The sequence below is a fragment of the Mauremys mutica genome, unplaced genomic scaffold (genome assembly GCF_020497125.1).
Source record: "Mauremys mutica isolate MM-2020 ecotype Southern unplaced genomic scaffold, ASM2049712v1 Super-Scaffold_100120, whole genome shotgun sequence".
Lineage (NCBI taxonomy): Eukaryota > Metazoa > Chordata > Testudines > Geoemydidae > Mauremys > Mauremys mutica.
Window position 1 is genome coordinate 45,010 of NW_025423273.1, and position 19,484 is coordinate 64,493.

General features: G+C 51.0%; 3 non-coding genes across 3 annotated transcripts; 2 read left to right on the forward strand and 1 right to left on the reverse strand.

Annotated features, from left to right (window-relative positions):
• Positions 1 to 1,468: 1,468 nt before the first annotated feature.
• TRNAK-CUU lies at positions 1,469 to 1,541 on the forward strand. The gene has a single exon. It is a non-coding gene; the product is annotated as a tRNA-Lys (tRNA).
• Positions 1,542 to 17,764: 16,223 nt separating this feature from the next.
• TRNAC-GCA lies at positions 17,765 to 17,836 on the reverse strand. Its single transcript has one exon. It is a non-coding gene; the product is annotated as a tRNA-Cys (tRNA).
• Positions 17,837 to 18,889: 1,053 nt separating this feature from the next.
• Positions 18,890 to 18,972, forward strand: TRNAS-AGA. The gene has a single exon. It is a non-coding gene; the product is annotated as a tRNA-Ser (tRNA).
• Positions 18,973 to 19,484: the final 512 nt, after the last annotated feature.

Here is a 19,484-nt window from a genome sequence, read left to right on the forward strand (position 1 = left end):
GGGTTACGAGGTCTCTGCCACACACGAGAGTAGAAAGAGCGTCCTTGGGGTCAGGCAGCCTCTGGGTAAGGGGGTGGGGACTCAGATCCTTTCTCCAGCCAATTGCACCAGGGTCATGTATAAACCAGGGAAGTTCCTCACAATAGCCAGACCAGATCCCCTGTACACTTATACTCTGTCCTCATTGCTTCTCTGTCTCTCATCTCTGCTGCTCCCCCTCTGAACTTTCTCAGCACTCAGGACTCTGAAACCTGCAATGGAGTTCAAATCTCAGTGGGACCTTGTGTCGGCTTGTGGTAAAGCCCTGGAGCTCAGAGTGCTCCACTTCCCTGTCTCTTGTTGTACAAGAACAAGTCTTTCCCCTCCTGTTGGGTGACTCAGGCCTCTGGGTGGGAGGCTGCAGTGGGTCAGGGCTCTAGAACTGGCTACTGACACCTGAGGGTTGGGATTCTCATGGCTTCACCTGATGCCCACAAGTTTGGCACTTGCCGCTGTGCTTTTCCTCTTGCCCACCTGGCGCTTGAAGGAAGGAGGGCCAGGGCCAGGGCTAGGCTTCATAGTCAGGGCTAGGCAGGAGGGAGGAAGAGTCCCAGGCTGGAGCCCAGCACCTCTCCTCCTCTGGGCACCTAGAGCAGAGGCGGCTGGTGCTGACAGCTCCAAGGGAAGGTTTAAAAGCCACAGAGCAATGGAAGGTCGGGCAAGAGGAGGGCAGGACCATGCCTACGTGTGGCCAGCAGACAGAAGCTGCTGATGCTCTGTGGCCAACATCAGAAGACGGTAGGAAAGCAGGGCCAGCCCCCTGGTGGGGCCTCTTACCATTTCCACTCCAGGTGCTCACTTTGGAAGTGGAGCCGTCCATTTTTTGGCAAGTCAGGAATGGCAAAGGCGAGACTGGAAGCACCTGGGACTCAGGTCCCAGACTCTGTGACGCCCAACCCCCAACTCCTTCCCGGGGCTCTAGCTGAAGCCAGAGCATTGGCCTGAGCGGCCAAGAAGAGGTTCCAGCTGTGAAGGGAGCAGGACTTGCAGCACAAAATGAGCACAACCATGAGGGGACTCAAATCCTGAATCATCCGATCCACAGGGAGATGCCTTATTCTTTAGGCCACATGATGAGGGGGTCTAAGCTCTTCTTTGGAAAAGCCGGACACTGTGTTTCTCAGGTCATCTACTGAGGGGGCCGAGATGCTCTGGACACAAGAAGTCAAATTCCCAGTGACACGTGAGACTTAATTCTATGGGGCCAAGTGCAGGGCTTTGGCAGGGAGGCTCGGGCATTGGGGGATTGAGGTGCAGCGGATGGACCGGCTGTCTAGGTACAGAGATTTAGTCTCCCTGAGGAGGAGGAGGAATCCTGCTGACAGGCAGTGGCTGTGCAGAAAAAGAGGAGGGGTTCCTGGGACTTTTTTTGCCTCTCGTTTGCCTGCCTGCTCGCTCTTGTGCTGAACGGTGAAGATGTTCTTAACAAGCCCAGGTAGCTCAGTTGGTAGAGCATCAGGCTCTTAATCTGATGGGCCAGGGTTCAAGCCCTTGTCTGGGTGCTCAGCTTTTAAGTTGCCTTGTGTGCCAGGAGCCAAATTCTGTTCACAGCCACACAGGGATTCCCAGAAGCTGTGGCCATTTCCTGGAATGGTTCCTTTCCTTAGCAATCAGGAGAGAGGCCACATCCACAGGAGTAGGCCTACTACACGCAGTCTCTGGCTGCCAGGAAGTGCTGTGGGGCCTGGTGATGAGAAAGCCCAGAGGGGGAGCAGCAGATGTGAGGGGAAGAGAGACAGAGAAGCAATGAGGACAGAGCACAAGTGTAAAGGGGGCATCTGGTCTGGCTATTGAGGCAAACTTCCCTGGTTTATACACGACCCTGGTGGAATTGGCCAGCGGAAGGATCTGAGCCCCCACCCCCTTACCCAGAGGCTGCCTGACCTCGAGGACTGTTAGGATACAGAGATTCAGGCCAGTCTGCAAAGGCCTAAACTTTAAGAATTTAGGTGTATTTTTATCACTTAGCTAGTTATAGAGGTATAAAAGAAAGAATAAAAAATCACTGTCTGTCTGTGTAATGGCCTTCTCTTACTGTGACAGGCTGAGGCCTGGTTCTTCGGCTAAGCAGCAAAGGCAGCCATAAGCTGGGAAGTGTATGGTCACATCCTCACATTCCCAACTAGTCACACTGAAATAAGGTGCGATTGGGCTGTTAGGAATACAATCCTGCCCTGATATTCCATCACCTCCAGAGAAAGGGAAACTTAGTTTGGCAGCATCCTGTCTGGCAAGAACTCACTTATCAATAGACACAGCTGGAAAACCCTTATGTCTGTATAGATGTAGTTGTGAAATCCTCCCTTCTGTGTTGTTTTGTATGTTTATTTGCATGGTCTCTGTCTGGTTCTGTGATTGTTTCTGCCTGTTGTATAATTAATTTTGTTGGGTATAAACCAATGAAGGTGGTGGAATATAATTGGTTAGATAATCATGTTACAGTATATTAGGATCGGTTAGTTAAATTTCAGTAAAATGATTGGTTAAGGAATAGCGAAGCAAAACTCAGGTTTTACTATATAGTCTGCAGTCAATCAGGAAGGTGGGGGTGGGGAATGGGACCAGGGACTGGGGATGGGGGAATTGGGATCCTGTTTTGCTACAGAGGGAAATGGGAACGGGGGATGGGAACAGAAACAGGGACACAGACAAGGCTCTGTGGTGTCAGAGCTGGGAAGGGGGACACTAAGGAAGGAAACTGGAATCATTGCTTGCTGGATGTTCACCCCAATAAACATCGAATTGTTTGCACCTTTGGACTTCGGGTATTGCTGCTCTCTGGTCATGCGAGAAGGACCCAGGGAAGTAAGAGGGTGAAGGAATAAGCCCTCTAACACGGTCATTTGTTGCTCTAGGCTCCATATGTACGTGCACATTCACATCCCACTCCTGACACAATCACTGTCTTCTATCTGACGAAATAGCCTAATTTCAACCTCTCCTGTAACATTACACCACCAACTATTTAGCATTTGTAGGAGAGAAGTTGGAGGGAATTCAAACATCTTCAAATGGCAAAACTTTTCCCCTGGCCTGGTCAGTGAATCCTATGGTGAGAAACTTTCTGTGCATTTCAGTTTCTTGTATTGTTGGATGGGGCCTGAGGTGCTGGAAGGGAAATGTCCATGGAAAACTTGGACATCGCTGTTGTCCAAAAAAAGGCAGGTGTTAGACACTATCACTTCTCGTATTCCCGTGGAATCCGAGTCTAGCTGAAGAATTTCTGTCTATCCTAGAGAGAATCATTCCATTGTAAATACAAATGAAATGAGATCTTCAGGTCGAGTCAGCGCCTTTTAAAAATATTTACTGAGAAAAAAGCCATTCTTTGCCTTGTTGATAAGGACAAGAAGCCCTCTTTTCCTTTCCATTTCAAATGCGAAATGAATGGAGATTTTCATTGAAAAACTTCTGGTTTTTAGGGGGAATTGAACCCAGGCCATGGCTGTTAAAACAGCAGAACCTACTGCTTAAAGCACCAGGGAGAGCTGTTTTTTTCTGACAGCCAGTGTTGTTTTTCTCAGCCTCCTACTTCACCAATGTCAGACTCTGAGTGCAGTTAAGCTCTGGAATAGGCTCCCAAAGGCATCTGTGGTGTCTCTGTCCTCAGAGGTTTTTAAGAACAGGTTGAACAAACCTCTGTCGAGGATACTCTGCATATACTTGGTCCCATAGACAACCTGCTCTGGCTCTATCTGCTACCTTCATCGTGTTTGGATGTAAAGGTGGGAAATGATGGGGAAATTGGCCCCTCTTTCAAGTTTAAATGTTGTAACTTCTACATCTAGACTGGGGTGGCCAACCTGAGCCAACGTAACTGCCAAACATGCACCTTTGTATGCAACTGCTGAGTCAGTTGTGAACCTTGCTACCATTATCATGATGGTGATGGACACTTGGCTCTATATCCCAGAGTGCCCTGGACGTCTGCAGGCTGCATTAGCCAATCCAACCATTTGGCACTTACAGATGGGCACCTCTGTATTGTGCCTGAGTCTTGTACAGCTATGAAAGGCTGGTAGATGCCGATATTTTCCCGTCTTTTTAACCAGCACTAATACCCAGCCAGGCCAGGGCTGGGAAGAGAGAGAGCAGCAGGTTTCCCCTATTGTGGCCCTCACTTTTTCTTGACTAGCTTCACCTCTGCACCAACTTGTGCTTTTCATATGTGAGCCTGACTAGCTTAGTTGGCAGAGCGTCAGACTTTTAATCTGAGGGTCCAGGGTTCAAGTCCCTGTCCACGTGAAAAACTTCTCACTCTGATTATAAAAATCTGTCTTTCTGGAGTCTTGTTCAGTGTTACTCTTTTTCTCCAAGATTTTGCCTTTCGTAAGAAGGGCCTTTCTGTGGGGGGGATTGAAGGAGAAACTCCTTGACATCCCCTCTGTCCTTGCAGGCTGGAGGAATAAAGTCCTCTGGGCATATAGCATGTTCCTCCCCTGCACACACAAACACACAGAATATTCATAAGGAATTAGAATTAGAATCCACCACTTTCCTTGGGAGCTTGTTCCTGTCGTGAATCATCCTCGCTGTTGAATATTTGTGCCTTAAGCCTGGTCTACACTAGGCGTTTAAATCGGTTTTAGGAGCCTAAAACCGATTTAACGCCACAACGGTCCACACTAGGAGGCACCTTATATCGATTTTAATGGCTCTTTAAACCGGTTTCTGTACTCCTCCCTAACGAGAGGAGTAGCGCTAGTATCGGTATTACCATATCGGATTAGGGTTAGTGTGGCCGCTGATCGACGGTATTGGCCTCCGGGCGGTATCCCACAGTGCACCACTGACCGCTCTGGACAGCAATCTGAACTCGGATGCAGTGTCCAGGTAGACAGGAAAAGCCCCGTGAAGTTTTGAATATTTCCTGTTTGCCCAGCATGGAGCTCCGATCAGCACGTGTGGCGATGCAGTTAAAAATCAAAATAAAGAAAGAGCTCCCGCATGGACCATGCGGACGTGATCGCTGTAAGGGCAGGCAAATCTGTTCTATCAGCGCTCCATTACAGAAGACGAAATTCAAAATCATTTTTTTAAAATCTCCAGACAGACGCCATAGCAGGGACTCAGCGCACTGCTGCGTGACAAGCGTAACGGAAAGCCAAAGAATCAAATGGACGCTCATGGACTGGAGGACTCAAGCTATCCCACAGTTCCTGCAGTATCCGAAAAGCATTTGCATTCTTGGCTGAGCTCCAAATGCTTCTAGGGTCAAAAACAGTGTCCGCGGTGGGTCAGGGCATAGCTCGGCAATTTACGCACACCCCCACCCACCCCCAGAAGTGAAAGGGAAAACAATCCTCTCTTGACTCTTTTACATGTCACCCTATCTTTACTGAATGCTGCAGATAGACACGATGGTGCAGCACTCAACACCAACATCCTTACCCCCGCCCCCCGCCATGGGTGGCTGATGGTACAGTAAGATTGATACCCATCGTCATCATCAGCCTATTGGCACATGGGGCAGTGCAAAAGGACTGGTAACCATGCTGACTAGCATCTGTCAGGTCAATCAAGGGCGCCTGGCCCTAATTTTTCCTGGTAGATGGTACAATATGGCTGATAACCATCATCATCATAGCAACAGGGGGCTGAGCTTCATCAGCCCCCACCCTTCATGTGTAAAGAAAAGATTCAATTGCCCCTGGACTAACAGCAGGATGCTGGGCTCCTCTCCTCCACACTCCTTAATGTCCTGTGTGGACTATCATAGCAACTGGAGGCTGCCTTCCACTCATTTCTCACTAACAAGTATTCCTGCATTCTTTATTACTTCATCACACAAGTGGGGGGACAATGCTATGGTAGCCCAGGAAGGCTGGGGAAGAATGGAATGAACAGGTGGGGTTGTTGCAGGAGCACCCCCTGTGAATAGCACACAGCTCATAATCTATGCAGGATCTGACACAGAGTCTCAGCTCTCCACCCTTTGGACGCTCATGGACTGGAGGACTGGAGGACTCAAGCTATCCCACAGTTCCTGCAGTCTCCGAAAAGCATTTGCATTCTTGGCTGAGCTCCAAATGCTTCTAGGGTCAAACACTGTGTCCGCGGTGGGTCAGGGCATAGCTCGGCAATTTACGCACCCCCCCACACACCCCCAGAAGTGAAAGGGAAAACAATCCTCTCTTGACTCTTTTACATGTCACCCTATCTGTACTGAATGCTGCAGATAGACGCGATGGTGCAGCACTCAACACCAACATCCTTGCTCCCCCCACGCTATGGATGGCTGATGGTACAATACAACTGGTATCTGTCGTCATCATCAGCCTATTGGCACATGGGGCAGTGCAAAAGGACTGGTAACCATGCTGACTAGCATCTGTTAGGTCAATCAAGGGTGCCTGGTCCTAATTTTTCCTGGTAGATGGTACAGTATGGCTGATAACCATCATCATCATAGCAACAGGGGGCTGAGCTCCATCAAGAAAAGATTCCATTGCCCATGAACTAGCAGAGGGATGCTGGGCTCCTCTCCTACACACTCCTTACTGTCCTGTCTGGACTATCATAGCAGCTGGAGGCTGCTTTCCACTCATATCTCACTAACAAGTCACTGTGTCTTATTCCTGCATTCTTTATTACTTCATCACACAAGTGGGGGGACAATGCTACGGTAGCCCAGGAAGGCTGAGGGAAGAACGGAATCAACAGGTGGGGTTGTTGCAGGAGCACCCCCTGTGAATAGAATACAGCTCATAATTTCTGCAGGATCTGACACAGAGCAGCTGTGCTCTCTGATTCTCTGATACAGTGGTTCTCTAGTACACTTGCCCATATTCTAGGCAGGACTGATTCTATTTTTAGATACCAAAAAGGAGAGATTGACTCAGGGAGTCATTCCCAATTCTGGCTTTTGCGCCCCTGGCTAAGAGCAGCCAGGGGCACTTATGACAGCAGCAAATGGAACAGTGCAAAAGGACTGGCAGCCACGATCATCTTATTACCGATTTATGGTATGGTAGATGGTACAATATGGCTGATAACCATCTCTGCTATCATGCAAAAGCAAAAGCATGCTGCTGTGTAGCGCTGCTGAATCGCCTCTGTGAGCGGCATCTAGTACACATACGGTGACAGTCACAAAAGGCGAAACAGGCTCCATGATTGCCATGCTATGGCATCTTCCAGGGCAATCCAGGGAAAAAAGGCATGAAATGCTTGTCTGCCGTTGCTTTCCCAGCGGAAGGAGTGACTGTCGACATTTACCCAGAACCACCCACGACAATGATTTTTGCCGCATCAGGCACTGGGATCTCAACCCGGAAATTCCAAGGGGCGGGGGGAGGCTGCGGGAACTATGGGATAGCTACGTGATAGCTACCCACAGTGCAACGCTCCAGAAATCGACGCTAGCCTCGGACCATGGATGCACACCACCGATTTAATGTGTTTAGTGTGGCCGCGCACACTCGATTTTATAAAATCTGTTTTACAAAACCGGTTTATGCAAATTCGGAATAGTCCCGTAGTGTAGACGTACCCTTAGTTGTAATATGAATTTGTCTCTTTTCACCTTCCAGCCATTGGGTCTTGTTATGCCTTTCTCTGCTTGATTAAAGAGCCCTTTCATACCCAATCTTTTCTCTCCATTAAGGCCCTTCAACACTTCAGTGAAATCACCTTTCAATCTTCTTTTGATAAACTAAACAGGTTGAGCTAGTACAATTGCAAAGAGCCAACAAATGTTCTGAGGGCTGGAGAAAAATGTCTTCTAGGGAAAGTGGTGGATTCTCCATCTCCTGATGTCATTTAATGAAGACTAGATGCCTTTCTGGAATGTGTTTGCCCCAAAAGTAGCTAGTGTGTCATACAGGAGGCCTGTGATATGCAGGGGGTCAGATTAGATGCTCTAATGGTCTCTTCTGGCCATAAAGGCGACTAATTTCTGAAAAACTGAGTGTAGCATTGGGAGCAGCGTCTGATGTTTTCCTGTCTAGCCAGCTTGCTGCCTAGAACGAACGCTCCTTGAGTGGGGTGATCCACAGGGAGTAGCTCAAACCTCCAAAGTGCCTGGGCAGGGGCAGGACATTAGCACAGCAAGGGAGGGGTGTGGCAGTGACATCACAAAGGTCTTTTGCAGGACCTCAGACTATTGGTCAAAGGTGGTGGGGAGGTGGTGACCTCACAGAGAGATGCTGACATCAGCCAGGCAGGACAGGGGCGAGGGGCCAGGGAAACCTCAGAGACCCCTGTGGCTTTGCTTCAGCAAGTCTCCTTCTCCAGGTCTCTCTTTGAGGACTGAGAGAGTATTCGGGTTCACGTACGTGAGCGCCAGGAGGAACCTCTTTCGAGTTTTCTCCATCCCTTTTAGTGATTTTACTAGAAAACAGCCGTCCCTGTTTAGAAGGTAAGAGCCTCCTCGAGGGAAGGGGTGTTCCAGGGGTGTCACAGTTCGGATGCCGGTGCCTCCCCCCATGTAAGGAAGTTCCCGCCACCCTGCTCTGTGTTCGCAGGGCGGGAGAGAGCAGCATCCACGGCAGTGATTTGCTCCTGGCTGCCGGAGCAGAGCAGCAGGCTCAGCTGTCAGAACTTCCCAGAGCGATGAAAGGGGAGGGGCCCATGGCTCTGTAGCAGGAATGCAGGGCAGGCGAGTTCACGGTGGGCATTGTGGGATACTGGAGGAGGCCAGTTATGGTGATATAATGAACAGCAGCATCTACTCTGTCACTTTAAGTTTGCTGCAAAAAGCTCTAGCCCTCTCATTGAAGTCGTTTTATTTTGTCACCAAAACAGGGGAGTTTTGTCGCCAGACATGGCATTGCAGTGTGTACACCAGCCACAAGCTACTGACCGAGAGAGCGTTGTGTGTTTTTCACACACCTGAGAAATATAATTCTGCTGAAACAACTTTGTAGTGCAGACCTGGCCAAAGATTCACTCACACACAACTTGCAAGGAAAACCTCACCTGCTCCTCTGCTTTGGAGAATCCAAACACAAGCAAAGCTTGTCAGGCCCTGGTGGCGATGGCAGGGAGTCAGGTGTGGGCAGACAGTGTGTTATAGCCACCCACAGGCACCATGGCTTAGCTGGCTAAAGCTTCTGTTTTGTAAACAGGAGATCCTGGGTTCAACTTCCAGTGGTGCCTTGTTGACTGTTGTTGGGGCACCTGGTATTGGCTACTGTCAGAAGACAAGATTCGTAGCTAGATGGGTCTTTGGTCTGGCCCAGTGTGGTTTTTCTTACGGTTTAAATAATGTAACCCCGCCACCAGCACAGCTTTGGTTACTGGGATTCGTGCCCCTCAGCACAGGTCTTCTAATAATCCTCTCTCCATTTTTTTTTTTACTGAGATGAAAGTCACTCAGGAGTTTCTTTTCTCTGTGAAGAAAAAGCCCAGGGTGCGCAACGTAGGGGTGTGGGTATGTGTGTGTGTGTACTGCAAATTCCTCGTACAGGCCACCAAGTGTAACTTTAGCGCCCTCGTGGCCAAGATGGAGTCTGTTCTGCAGGCAGCTGTGGCCAAGAGACAGCGCGCGCAGGAATGCAGCAGGAGAAATCCCTTCCACCCCAGGGGCACCTGTTCCAAACCCCCCAGAGTGAACACACACACCCACAGGAAAAGTACAATGGACATAACAAAGGGAGATATTTATTTACAGAGGGCTGGGAGGAGAAAAACAACAAGGAGAAATATAGGGGGAGCAGTAGAACAGGGCTGCATTCAAACCAAGGCCCCACGGACCCAGTGGTAGCACAGTCTGGAAGGGCAGACACTAAGCAATGTGTCTGCGCACAGAGTTCAGGAGGCCTGAGCAAAGTTCCAGTCCGGTGGTGAGTCTTGGGTGCTCCTGGTCATCTTCGGCGCCAGTGAACTCTCCCCAGCAAACCCCTCCGGTGCCTCTTCTGCCGCTCTGTGCAAAGCCCCACAGAGCGGCCACCTCCCCACTTAACTCTCTAACAGCCTCCCTCCTTATTCCCAGTGCAGAGTCACAAGCCCCAGTACTCACAGCCCCAGGCAGATCCGGGCAGCCGTGATCCTGGGTCCAGCTCCGGCCTGTCCTTCCGGGTGATTCCCCCCGGCACCGGGCTCCTCCTGGCTCCTGTCCTGGGGGGTCCCCGATCGGGCCTGTCCTCCTCAGGCCTCCGGCAGGTTCTCTCTGCTCCCTTCTCCAGGGCCAGCCATGCTGCTTCCCCCCCTCCCTGGAGCTCCAGCCTGGCCCCTGGAGTTTCCCTCCTTTTTCTTACTCTCCCCCTCCCCCTTGGGAAAAAGATTTAAAGGGGCCATGCTCTCTAGACCCCAAAGGGGTTACAATTGCACCAGCACAACCACGAAGGGACTTGAACCCTCAATTGCCTGATCCGAAGTCAGATGCCTTATCCAGTTTGGGGCCCCCAGTTCCCCCTAGGGAGAGGGGAGCCAGGTCAGCCCAGGAAAGGAGGCTTTTAAAACTCTGGTACCAATTGGCAGTGGGACTGCCCCTGTGAAGAGCCGCTGCAGCCCCGCCAGGGAGAGCCGGTCTCTCTTTATGCAGCCCCCCCCCCATTCCTCAGGACGAGGGTTGTGCTCAAAGATCTGTGCCCCGTGTTTTCACCTCCATGTGAACCGCACAGTGCAAATAACTCTCAGCACATCAGCTCAGTTCCAGGCTCCACTTCCACCCGCTCAGAGCGCAGAGCTCCCAGGCTGAGCCTGAAGTTGGAAGCGGGAGACCCTGTAACCAGCCAGGCCCTGTGGCTGGTGCCTGTGATCCCAGCACCTGGGGATGCTCAGGCTGGTGGATCGCTTGAGCTCAGGAGTTCTGGGCTGCAGGGGGCTGTGCCGATCAGGTGCCTGCACTAAGCTCGGCATCAATATGGTGATCCTGGGGAAGCTTGGGGTCCCCAGGTTGCCTAAGGAGGGGTGAACCAGCCCAGGTCGGAAACAGAGCAGGTCAAAACTCCCGTGCTGGTCAGTAGTGGGATCATGCCTGTGAATAGCCCCTGCAGCGTAGCCTGGGCAAGACAGTGAGACACGGTCTCTTTTTATACAGACACCCCCCGCAGAGCCTGGAGGGGGGATGGGAGCTCCCACACGCTGGGGGTTCTGACTTGGGGGGAGGGACGCACCCAAGCAACACGGATCTTGAAAAGGGGAACAGAGACACCCACAGATCCCGGATGGGGGCAGGCAGGGAAACCACACACGGGAGCTAGTTCATGGGGTGGGGGACGGAGACACCCACCAGAGATCCTGGATGGGAGCACCCACATGCTGGGGATCTTGAACTGGGAGGAGGGAAGCACCATGTACCAGAGGTTCTGAAGGGGAACAGGGACACCCACACACCAGGTGTCTTGCAGCAAGAGCTGCGGTCTTGATTTACACAGGGCACTGATGGGGATTTAACCACGTCCCTTGCGGAGCTTGTTCCACTAGATAATTAGCCTCACAATTAAAAAATGGACATTTCCAGTTGGCATTTTGTGACATTGACTGCAAACCAATGGGGTCGTGTTCAACCTTTGTCTGGTGAATTAAAGATCCCTTTAAAATCAGATATTCCCCCCTCTGGGAATTTTTAAAACTGTGTATTTAAAAACAGTGATTAAATCCCCTCTTAACCTCCAGTCAATGAAATCAATTGAGCTTCTACAATCTCTCGCTGTAGACACAAAAGAACAATGCACATTTTCCTTGTTTTTAAAGGCAAAAATCCTGATCTTTCCAATGGGAGCTTCTGCTTCAACTGTCAGTTTGGGGAAGGATTTGGCTTCCTGGGTTATAATCTGACCGCTGGGTTATAATCTGCAGTCTGAAGCGTCAAAATTAGATGAGACCGTTAGTGCTGCCCCCGTGTGGCCGGAGAGGGGAGCTCACAAGCAGAGTTGAAAGCTGGAGCTGAGAGGGACCTGGCTGGACACGCGGGGCACAAAGGCTCTCACGTGGGATCCTCGCTGTGCAGTCGGAGGCTGAGGCGACCTGACGGAATTCAGGGCTGCACCCTGCCATGCTGAGCCGGTGTCTGTGCTAAGCTCGGCATCAATCAGGTGATTCTGGGAAGTTCGGGGTCCCCAGGCTCCCAAACGGGGGTGAAGCAGGTTACCCCTGGAGCAGGTTAAAGCTGCAGGGTGACAGTGAGGTTGCTGCCCCTGTGAACAGCTGCTGTAGCAGCGCCTGGGCAGGACAGGGAGAGCCAGTTATACCCCCCCCCCCCAGCCTGTATCGGGGGATGGGAGCACTCACACCCTGGGGACCCACCCACCAGAGATCTGCTGGGGGGAGAGTGGCACCCACACACCCAGGATGTTGTAGGGGGGGACAAGGGCATCCACCCTCCGGGATCCTCTGCAGAGGGACGGACACCCACACACCCAGGATTCTGTATGGGGGGCAGAGGTACCCGGACACCTGGGCGGGGGAAGGGGGCACCGAAAATCCGGGATCTTACCTGGGAGGACAGCGGCGCCTGCAGCTCGACATGAGACGTGGGTGGGGGAAGCAGGAGCATTTCCCAGTTCCAGGCTGTCCCCGTCTGGCCAAGGCACAGAGCTCACAAGCAGAGTTTAAAGGTCGAGCTGAAAAGCTGCAAAACAAGCCGGGCTCCGTGGCTGGTGCCTGTGATCCCAGCTCCTGGGGAGGCTGAGGTCCACAGATCGCCTGAGCTCAGGAGTTCTGGGCTGCAGGGGGCTGTGCCGATCGGGTGTCCGCACTAAGTTCAGTATCAATATGGTGATCCTGGGGAAGCTGGGGGTCCCCAGGTTGCCTAAGGAGGGGTGAACCAGCCCAGGTTGGAAATGGAGCAGGTCAAAACTTCCATGATGATCAGTAGTGGGATTGCGCCTGTGAATAGCCCCTGCAGCGTAGCCTGGGCAAGACAGTGAGACACAGTCTCTTTTTATACGGACACCCCCCGCAGAGCCTGGAGGGGGGATGGGAGCTCCCACATGCTGGGGATTCTGACTTGGGGGGAGGGACGCCCCCCTGCAACACGGATCTTGAAAAGAGGAACAGCGACACCCACACACCACAGAGCCTGGATTGGGGGCAGGGGAACCACACACGGGAGCTAGTTCATGGGGTGGGGGACACACCCATATGCTCCATTGCACCATTGTTAATGAGAAGAACAGGGGCATCCGCACAACACGGATCCTTAACGGGCGGGGGGACACCCACACACTCCACTATTAACCAGGAGGGACAGGGGCACCAGGCACCCCCAGTAGCGTGGAGAACACCCACATCCACTGGATCCCTCATGGGGGGTAAGACAGAGGCACCCAAACACTGGGATTTTAATGTGGCCCAGCGCACGCACACACCGGGGATTGTTAAGGGCAGGAGGAACAGGGACTCCCACCTCTGTAGCATGGGGGTGGGTCGCCTGCTGGGATCATCTGGGCATATTTCACCTCGTCAGTTCCCTGCCATTGCCTTGGGGGCCCCTTGTTTGCTGCCTGTGGTACCCACTTTAGCCTCCTTCCTGAGGCTGAAACGCTTTGATCTGTCTAAGGTCTGTGGGATCAATGTGTGTCATGGTGTAATTCTGTGTTATAGGGGGTCAGACTAGCTGAGCTAATGGCCCCTTCTGCCCTTAAACCCCAGGGTGCTGAGCAGGTGTCTGTGCTCAGGTTGGCCTCGCTATGATGGTTTTGGGGAAGTTTGGGGCCACCAATTCCCCCTAGGGAGAGGGGAGCCAGGTCAGCCCAGGAAAGGAGGCTTTCAAAACTCTGGTACGAATTGGCAGTGGGACTGCCCCTGTGAAGAGCTGCTGCAGCCCGCCAGGGAGAGCCGGTCTCTCTTTATGCAGCCCCCCCACTCACCCATTCCTCAGGATGAGGGTTGTGCTCAAAGATCTGTGCCCCGTGTTTTCACCTCCATGTGAACCGCACAGTGCAAATAACCCTCAGTGCATCAGCTCAGTTCCAGGCTCCACTTCCACCCGCTCAGAGTGCAGAGATTCCAGGCTGAGCCTGAAGTTGGAAGCTGGAGACCCTGTAACCAGCCGGGCCCTGTGGCTGGTACCTGTGATCCCAGCGCCTGGGGAGGCTGAAGCCAAGGCCAAGGCCAGGAGGTCACTTGAGCTCAGGACTTCTGGGCTGCAGGGGGCTGTGCCCATCGGGTGTCTGCACTAAGTTCAGCATCAATATGGTGATCCTGGGGAAGCTTGGGGTCCCCAGGTTGCCTAAGGAGGGGTGAACCGGCCCAGGTCAGAAACAGAGCAGGTCAAAACTCCTGTGCTGATCAGTAGTGGGATTGCACCTGTGAATAGCCCCTGCAGCGTAGCCTGGGCAAGGCAGTGAGACACGGTCTCTTTTTATACAGACACCCCCCGCAGAGCCTGGAGGGGGGATGGGAGCTCCCACACGCTGGGGATTCTGACTTGGGGGGAGGGACGCACCCAAGCAACACGGATCTTGAAAAGGGGAACAGAGACACCCACAGATCCCGGCTGGGGGCAGGCAGGGGAAACCACACACGGGAGCTAGTTCATGGGGTGGGGGACAGAGACACTCACCAGAGATCCTGGATGGGAGCACCCACACGCTGGGGATCTTGAACTGGGAGGAGGGAAGCACCATGTACCAGAGGTTCTGAAGGGGGAACAGGGACACCCAGACACCAGGTGTCTTGCAGCAAGAGCTGCGGTCTTGATTTACACACGGCAGTGATGGGGAATTAACCACGTCCCTTGCGGAGCTTGTTCCACTAGATGATTAGCCTCATTGAAGTACCCAGACCTTTTAATAATAAGAAGTGAAATGAAATGGCCACATGATGGCAACAGAACCTAAGAAATTTGTTAGTCTCTAAGGTGCCACACGTACTCCTGTTCTTTTTGAGGATACAGACTAACACGGCTGCTCCTCTGAAACCGAAGAGGTGAGAAGCCATGTTCTTGTTCAATGTGCATTGAAGCTGAAAAGGGAGATGTTTCCTCTTTGATTCCTAAGCCCCCAACTCTAATCCACTAAACACCCCTTTCCTCCCACAGCCAGGACTAAAACCCAGGAGTCATAACTAGTAGCCCCCCTTAACCTTCTCTCTGTGAGGAAGAAGAAGCTCTGAGACCCCTGTGCTGTCCCCTTGCCACCCTGCCTGGGCTGCACTTGAAACCCAATGGGGTTTCCTTGGGCAGTTCTGAATCTTGCTCCCAGGAAGGGTGTAATTTTAGGAGCAGGTTCCAAATAGTGCAATTAACCAGCCAGAAGGGGCAGCAGGTATCGGTGTAGGAGCCATTGAAATCATCATAGCAAAGTAGTTCAGGGAAACTGTTATTAATGAAGTGTGAGTGAAAGGTGAGAATCTGATGGTGTCAGTGTCACACTAGAGGGCGCTGAGATGGTTTTAAATTTGTCATCCAAACCCAGCCACCACCTAGCACATGTTTTAACCTCTTCTTCTCTTACCCTTGCTCCTTATCAGGGAAGGGGAGAGAGCAAACGAGCAATAGAAACAGAGACCTAGTGACCGGAGCAAACATTTCTTTGCTCCTTGCTTGGCTCTGTCAGTTATTCGGGTACAAACTCACCCCCCACCCACTGTCTGGGCTGGGCTCAGTGGGCAGGAAGAGCTCAGCTGTCAGTGGGACTTGGGGAGCTCAGCACATTACTATGAGCTGCTTGAACATTTAGGTGAAAACCACCTAAACACGGACACAAGGTCTAGGCTGCAGTAACTCATCTTGCATCTGCGGCTGTTGAAGCTACAAGGCAGAGGACTAAGTACAACATTTAAACTTATGTTTGACCTCAGAGAATAAAACGAATGTGTCTGTGAAAAGAGGGGAGTCGAGTTCAATCCCTTGTCACCATCAATGTGCAAACCAGCAACCTGTTGCTTTGCATTCCTGATGTGTCGCCCTCATGTGGCTATTCTCATAGACTCATTGACTTTAAGGTCAGAAGGGACCATTATGATCATCTAGTCTGACCTCCTGCACAACGCAGGCCACAGAATCTCACCCACCCACTTCTATAACAACCCCCTAACCTATGTCTGAGTAACCTATTCTGTCTCAGTCCCTTTAATTAAAAAAATGTGTTTTTTTCATAGAAACTATATTTTCCTTGTAGAGACACAGGGGCAGATTAATCTACAAAGGGAAGGTGATTCCAAGGCAGTTCTGGAGGAGAAGGGAACATTTTCAGCATCACTAAATTATTTTGTTGTGCCTCACAGAGAGAGAAAGAGAGAGAGAAAATAAACCTATTAATTTGAGCTACCAACACAGTTCACAGCATGAAAAACACAATTTTGTGTTCAATGAGTTGTGTTCATTTACACAATATGAAAAATATGTTTTGGGCAATGCATGAAAACCTCACTGCATTGAACAACCCACTTGATCTAGTCAATGTACTACAGAATATTTAAAGATGTTAAGAAAGATGTGCTTATAAATTATCGTGTTGTGCCATTTACACACGCACAAGACACAGAAGAAACTGAATTATTTGAGCTACTAAAATTTCCACTTTCTCACAGTATTTTAGTTCTCAAGGTTGTTTTAATTTGCTTATTTTTTTTGGAACTAGAAATGGGGAAAGAGCACATTGAAGTCAGTGGAATTACCGCAGTGAGGGATTAGTCTCATTATTTGTCACTAACAACAGCCTTTATTAACAGAGAGTTAACTTTGACTGTGACTATCTCTTACCTTCCAGAACATCGAGTTCAGTAAAACTCAAACTCTGGAAAAACAGGGAATACAGAGTGAGGGTACATGCCCAGATAACCTTAACTCTGCCCTCTAGAAGAGAATCCCTGATAGCATATGAGAACAAGGAAAGGTTTGGGGACAAATTACAGCTACTTCCCAAGAGTTTGTTTCTCCTGCAATTAATTGATCCTGGCCCCATCAGTTGATCCTGGCCTGGTGTCTGGCTGCAAAACTTACTATTTTTATCCCACCATATTTAAAGATGAAACTGCTTTACAAAAGCTCCTTTATTCTAGGTGATACAAACAGGTCACTTCTCCAGCTGTTTCAAGGAGATGGAATTTTCCTGACTCACAGGGAACTTAAACTATCGTGCTCAAGATCACACATTCCTTAGGAGAAAACGAAGGGAGAAAAAACAAACAAAACCCACCAAACCGTTGCTGTTTCTACCCAAATGATCAATGAGACCAGAAAGTGAGACTGTGCAATTAAATGTCTGGTGCTACACTGACTCTGCAGTTACTTGGATGCAGACACACCCAGCTCTACGGTTGGTAACGTACAGAGACTCTGCTGCTGCTCATGAACTAGCAGCACATGACCTCTAAACAGCTGCCATTCGAATGTATCTGAAAGTCGCAAGGAACAACGATCTGTGTTAAAGGAAGGCTGCCATTTATTAGAGCCCCAGTTGATGCCATGTGCACAAACAGAGGATTGAATGTGTAACAGGGAGTTTGGTAAAACTTGGTTATTTTAGTTTTGTAACAGGCTCCTGTCCACTCCCAGTAGAGTTTTCAGTCCCAATGGCAACTTACTTACCAAATGTAATACAGACTAGTCCATGCCTCCCACGTGGATGTGATTCTTGTACTTCTGCACATTGTAGCCCATGGAGGCCAAGGACCTGCAAATGTGTCTTCATGTGTCTTTGTTTCATTGATGAAAACAAACCGAGACACTTAGAGGATTGAAAGTGATTTCTGCTGGGGGATGTTTGCTAGGTGTTTATGCATTTGCACAGGAAAACAGTAAGTGTGTCCATTCATTCCAGGAATCCCTATATAGTAGAGCTCCTGAGCATACTAGAAATGGAATTATTTTTATTGAAGAAACAAGCTTGTAAGGGAGCACTTGGATTTGAACCAAGGACCACTTGATCTGCAGTCAAACACTCTACCACTGAGCTATACCCCCATGATATTTGCATAGGCAAGTCCGTGACCTTAAGGATTTTGAAGGACGGGCTCTGCCTCAGAGAGCTGCTTTTCTATTCCCAGGCCACAGGGGTTTTAAAAATGGGGTTTGATTAAACTTTATATACACATGTAGACACCACAGCTTGCACACACCCACCAGCATAGCTTCCCCCCACTGACATAGCTACCACCTCTCGGGGAGATGGGTTAACTGCACGGACGGGACAGCTCTCTCCGCTCCGCTTAGAGCAGCATCATTATTTATGAATAGGTGGGAAATAACCTCCTGAATGGACAGGCACCAATGTATCAGATATTGCTGTGTCTGCATTCAATATGGGTAACTGGTCATATGGGGCTGGATTAGTAGGAGCGTTGCCAGCAGATCGAGGGAAGTGATTATTCCCCTCTAGTCAGCACTGGTGAGGCCACATCTGGAGCATTGCGTCCAGTTCCCCCCATCCCCCCCCCCACTACAGAAACAAATCGGAGAGAGTCTAGGGGAGGGCAACAAAAATGATTAGGGGGCAGCGGACTTACAAGGAGAGGCTGAGGGCAGGGCCGCCCAGAGGGGGGCAGGGGGGGCAATTTGCCCCAGGCCCTGCAGGGCCCCCAGGAGAATACAGGATTCTATAGTATTGCAGCTTTTTTTTATGGAAGGGGCCCCTGAAATTGTTTTGCTCCAGGCCCCCTGAATCCTGTGGGCGGCCCCTGCCCAGACCGTGGTGCTGCCCCCCCCTCCACCCCCTTCCCTCGTTCTCCTCCCTCCGAGGCCCCCCCTGTGCTCCACCCTCACTCCCATTTGGCCACTTCCCACCCCTGCTCTTTGGCTGAGGCCTGCTGGTCGCTGGCTCCTCTCCTCCCCCAGGGCCTCCTCGCGCCTCTCCACCCCCTACCCCAAGGTCTGCCAGCTGCCCCCCCCCTCTCTGCCCCTCCCCTGAGACCTGCCCTGCCCATTGCCCCCACCTCTCTGCCCCCTCCAGGAAACAACTGGAATTGATCACTCAGTGAGAACAGAACTAGAGTGCAGTGAAAGCACCATACCCAGCAAGTAGTTGTGGCTGAGTGGTTAAGGCGATGGACTAGAAATCTATTGGGGGTCTCCCTGCGCAGGTTCAAATCCTGCCAACTACGGAGGAAGTTGTGGTTCTTTAGTTTCACTGGAGCTGAGTCTTGTCTCACTCTTACGCTATGGCTACATGAAAGAGTAACATGGCTTTAGTTAAAGTGTTTTAATTGAACAGCTGTTGCATGTCCACCCTATGTCCCTGTGTCACCAGAGCACATCCATGCTAGCATCTCTTGGATTGCCACAGAGAGCACTGCACTGTGGGTAGCCATCCCACTGTGCAACTGGCTGGGAAGGGTTTGCAATGCCTCACAGGACTGTACAGCATCACATGATGCAGGTTTCTATCCCATTGTTCCATGGGCATCCTACTAGATTGCCAGCTGCTTTTCAACTGCAGTGTGTGTGGTGGGGGAGAGAGAGTGTGTGTGAGGGGAGGGAGAGACAGTGTGTGCATTGCGGAAGAGTGAGTGTGTCGCACACTGTCTCTAAGTTCAGACAGCTGCTGGAAGCAACCAGTCCAGAGGCAGGGGACAGCCCCGACATCAGCCCCCTTCTCTCCCTGGCTCAGCTCAGC